This window comes from Benincasa hispida, chromosome 6 (genome assembly GCF_009727055.1).
Source record: "Benincasa hispida cultivar B227 chromosome 6, ASM972705v1, whole genome shotgun sequence".
NCBI classification, from domain to species: domain Eukaryota; kingdom Viridiplantae; phylum Streptophyta; class Magnoliopsida; order Cucurbitales; family Cucurbitaceae; genus Benincasa; species Benincasa hispida.
Window position 1 is genome coordinate 46,842,719 of NC_052354.1, and position 5,183 is coordinate 46,847,901.

General features: G+C 38.0%; 1 pseudogene; it reads left to right on the forward strand.

Moving 5' to 3' along the window:
* The first annotated feature begins 816 nt into the window (after positions 1 to 816).
* Positions 817 to 4,761, forward strand: LOC120079270 (annotated as a pseudogene).
* The last annotated feature ends 422 nt before the right edge of the window (positions 4,762 to 5,183 follow it).

Consider the following 5,183-nt stretch of genomic DNA (forward strand, 5'->3'; position numbering starts at 1 on the left):
TTTGAGATTTTTGCCAAAACTCATCTCATGATAGAAAAGTCTAAGTATGCATGTCGTAGCAGGCAGACCATAATATGTAAGGATCCGGTCGTTACAGTTTGGTATCAGAGCATTTGAGCCAATTAGGCTCTACTAATTAGAAGAGTCGGGTGTTTGATGGTTCGGCTTGTTAAGTGATGCCCAAAGTTATGCCAAATACGCTAGTAAGTGGAATTTTTCAAACAAGTAATTTAGTAAACATAAGATATGAGTTAAAAAAAATTAAAATTAGATTGCTTCCTTATTATGAAAATAAAATGTGTGTACCAGATGCCACCACAAAGAGCTCCAACACGACGAGGCAGACCTTGAAGTGAATCCACAAGGGATCAAAATCAAGGACATAGACAGACACCTTACGTGTTACTTACACCAGATGCGTTACGAATACTAATACAAAATATGAGTAATAGAAACACAATGTCGTTCACCACACCAATAACCAACGATACAAATGACTTGAATATCATTCGAGAATTTAGGAAGTTCAATCCTTCAACATTTGATGGATCATCTGTGGATCCAATTATAGCAAATAATTGGATAACAGAAATAGAAACTATTTTCCGCCATATGAACATCCCAGAAGAACAGAAAGTAAATTGTGCCACCTTTATGTTAAGAGGCGATGCAAAGTTCTGGTGGGAATCCACACAAAGAACAATCAAAAGTTCAGTCTCATGGTAACAATTCAATCAGGCTTTTTACAACAAGTATTTCCCTTTGATAGTGAAATATCAAAAGGAAGTGGAATTTCTTAATCTTCATTAAGAGAACATGTCGGTGGCAGAGTATGAACGGAAATTTGATCACTTGTCCCACTTTGTCCCTCGACTAGTGGACACAGAAGAGAAGAAGGTGGAAAGGTTTATTTGGCGATTAAGAGAAGGCATTCGAGGCATTGTTACTGCTTTTCGACACAAAGAGTATTCTCTTGCCCTCGAGTCGGCCTTACTCATAGAAGTAGATCTTGCGGTCAAAACCTCAAATTCTGAACGAGGATTCATGCCAAATCAAAAAAGGAAATTCACCCAACAAGGCTTCCAATGTTCACAACGCCAAGCAAAGATTTCCTAAAGCACTCAGGGCGTACAGTCACAATAAGAGAGTCGAACATTCACATATCCTAAGTGTAGAAATTGTGGAAAACACCATCAGGGGCAATGTCTTCGGAACTTAGGGGTGTGTTTCAACTGTGGCCAGACGGGTCACTATGCAAAGGCTTGCCCAAAGCCCATCAACCAAGTATCAACTGCCCCGACCACCCAGCCTACTAGTAACAAGGTTACCCAACAACATAAAGGACGAGTGTTTGCTGTTACACGTCAAGAAACAGAGGATCAAGATGCAGTTGTTACAGGTACATTACCCATCCTTGGGTATTAGGCCTTCACTTTATTTGATTCGGGCTCTAGTCATTCATTCATCTCTACAACATTTGCACAACATGCTCAATTAACATCAAAGCCCTTAGGCTACATTCTATTCGTAGCCACTCCTGCCGGAGTATCTATGTTGGCCCACTTAGTAGTAGAAAACTGTGAATTGTCAGTATCAGGACATAAACTAGGGGTGACCCTTATCATCCTAGACATAAGTGATTCCGACATAATACTAGGTATGGCTTGGTTAGCAGCAAACTATGCAAGCATAGATTGCCATAATAAAGAGGTCATATTCACCTTTCCAACAGGAACCAAGTTTAAGTTTAAGAGTTCTAATATACCATCAGCCCTAAGAATAATTTCAGCCTTAAAAACTAAACATTTGCTCAACTATGGGGCTTGGGCATATTTAGCAAGTGTAGTGGATTTACGAAACCAAACAGATGAAATTAAGGCCATTCCTGTAATAAGAGAATTTGAAGATGTATTCCCAGAAGAGCTACAAAGTTTACCACCTAGTCGAGAAATAGAATTTTATATAGATCTAATTCCCGGAGCTGAACCAATATCTAAATTACCATATAGAATGGCACCTGCGGAATTAAAAGAACTCAAAATACAATTACAAGAATTTTTAAATAAAGGATTTATACGCCCCAGCGTGTCTCCATGGGGAGCACCTGTCTTATTTGTTAAGAAAAAGGATGGATCAATATGTTTATGTATAGATTATCGGGAGTTGAATAAGTTGACAATAAAGAATAAGTACCCACTTCCACGTATTGATGACCTATTTGACCAATTACAAGGAGCCTCAGTATTCTTCAAAATAGACTTACGATTTGGATATCATCAACTACGAATCAAGGAGTCTGATATACCCAAGACTACTTTCCGAACAAGATATGGGCATTATGAATTCGTTGTGATGCCCTTTGGATTAACGAATGCCCTAGCAGCCTTCATGGCTCGATGAATAGAATTTTTAAGGACTATCTTGATAACTTCGTGATCGTATTTATAGATGATATTTTGGTCTATTCCAAGTCTAAGGCAGAACATGAAAAACATATTAGGGACGTCCTTTCCATATTAAGAAATGAAAAGTTGTATGCCAAATTCTCCAAAAGTGAGTTTTGGACATGACAAGTTGCCTACCTAGGGCATATTATAAAGCAAGAAGGAATCTCAGTGGATCCTGCTAAGACTGAAACAGTTAGCAGGTGACCTCGCCTAACAACAGTCAGTGAAGTGCGAAGCTTCCTTGGATTAGCAGGATATTATAGACGATTTGTGAAGAATTTCTCAAGTATAGCATTACCCTTAACTAACCTCACCAAGAAGAATAATCCTTTTGTCTAGAATCAAGCATGTGAGCAAAGCTTCTAGGAACTAAAAGAAAAGTTGACCATAGCCCTTATTCTCACGATACCTGACGGATCAGGGGGTTTAACTATGTACAGTGATGCATCGAAGAAGGGGCTTGGTTGTGTATTGATGCAACATGGAAAGGTAATAGCATATGCTTCAAGACAACTAAAACCTTATGAACAAAATTATCCTGTTCATGACTTGAAGTTAGCTATCGTAGTCTTTGCCTTAAAGATATGGAGACATTACTTATATGGGGAAAAATCCCAAATTTATGCGAATCATAAAAGCCTTAAGTACTTCTTTACCCAGAAAGAGTTAAATATGAGGCAACGAAGATGGTTAGAATTAGTCAAAGACTATGACTGTGAGATCCTCTATCATCCAGGAAAAGCTAACATTGTTGCTGATACTCTTAACAGAAAGTCAACTCATATAGCAGCCCTAAGTACCATCTCCAAACACATAATGGATGACCTTGAAAGAGCTGAGATCTCACTAATACTAGAAACCTTCACAACTCAAATAGTACAGTTAATTGCAAGACCTGCATTAAGGCAACGGATAATTGATGCACAACAAATAGATAAATACCTAAAGATACAACTACAGTCAGAGAATGGAGAAATTAGTCAATTCTTTGCAGCCCCAAACTCTACACTCCTCCATCATGGACGTCTATGTGTACCAGATGATGAAGAAATCAAGAAGAACTATTGAAGGAAGCTTATGAATCATGCTTTTCAATACATCCTAGGAGTACCAAAATGAATCGAGACTTGAAAGCACATTACTGCTGGTGTAACATGAAAAAGGATATAGCCGACTATGTAAGTAAATGTTTGGTTTGTCAATAGGTGAAAGCTCCATGGCAACGACACAAGGACTCCTCTAGCCTCTAAATGTTCCAGAATGGAAATGGGAGCATATTTCTATGGACTTCATCTCAGGACTCCCGAGAACTGTTGAAGGCTACAACATGATTTGGGTGATTGTCGATCGACTCACCAAATCAGCCCACTTCCTACCATGCAAGACTACTCACACTACGGAAGCACTAGCTTAAATGTACTTAAAAGAGGTCATCCGGTTACATGGAATCCCAGTATCAATTGTTTCAAATCGAGACCCTCATTTCGTCTCCAAGTTCTGGAAAAGTTTGCAGAAAGCAATGGACACACAGCTAAATTTCAGCACAACCTTCTATCCACAAACTGATGGCCAAACAAAACGAGTTAATCAAATCCTAGAAGACATGTTGAGGTCATGTGCCTTGGATTTTATTGGAGCATGGGATTCACAGATACATCTTATAGAATTTGCTTATAATAATAGTTATCAGGCGACAATTGGTATGGCTCCCTTCGAAGCCTTATACGGAAAGAAATGCAGATCCCCTGTACATTGGGATGAAGTTGGGGAGCGAACACTACTAGGGCCTGAATTGGTGTAGAAAACATCAGAGTCAATTAAGCTAATTCGGGAAAGAATGCGAACAGCTCAAAGTAGACAGAAGAGTTATGCTGATAACCGTAAAAAAGAGTTGGAATTCAAAGTAGGAGATCACATATTTCTAAAGGTACCACCAATGAAAGGCATTATGCGTTTCGGACGAAAAGGCAAACTTAGCCCCCGCTTTATTGGAGCCTTTGAAATATTAAAACGTATTGGCCAAGTAGCTTATCGATTAGCATTACCACTTACCCTTTCTACAATACATAATGTCTTTCATGTATTGATGCTTCGAAAATACGTGTTTGACCCATCACATGTAATAAATTATGAACCTCTATAAATAAGTGAAAACTTGGAATATGAAGAGACTCCAGTTTGCATCCTAGCAAGAGAGAAGAAGTCACTTCGTAATCGGAAAATAAGTTTAGTGAAGGTTCTCTGGAGAAATCAGCAAGTAGAAGAAGCTACATGGGAATGGGAAGAAGAGATGAAAGTCAAATACCCTTATTTGTTTAAGAACCAAAAAACTTTCGAGGACGAAAGTTTTTAAGGGGGGAAGAATGTAACAACCCAAATTTGTACCCATACACTATAGGAAATTAAATGTCAAATGTTAAGCAGAACGAAATTTTATTTAAGGAGGTAGTAAATGTAAGACCCGTACTCTAATTTAGAAAGCAGGAAAAGAAATAAAATATATAATTAAGAATGAAAAATATATAAACTTAATAGGAAAATCGGGTGGAAATTTATAATTGAAAAAAAATAATAAATTTATTAATTATCCAAAAATAATGAATAAGGGGGCAAAATCAGGGAGGATTAATTAGAAGTTGGACGCTAGCTAATTCAGGAGACAAAGGGCAGTAAATAACTTTTTGTTTAGGCGTTGCTCATTGGAAGAATTGGAGGTGAATTAATTGCCCATATACT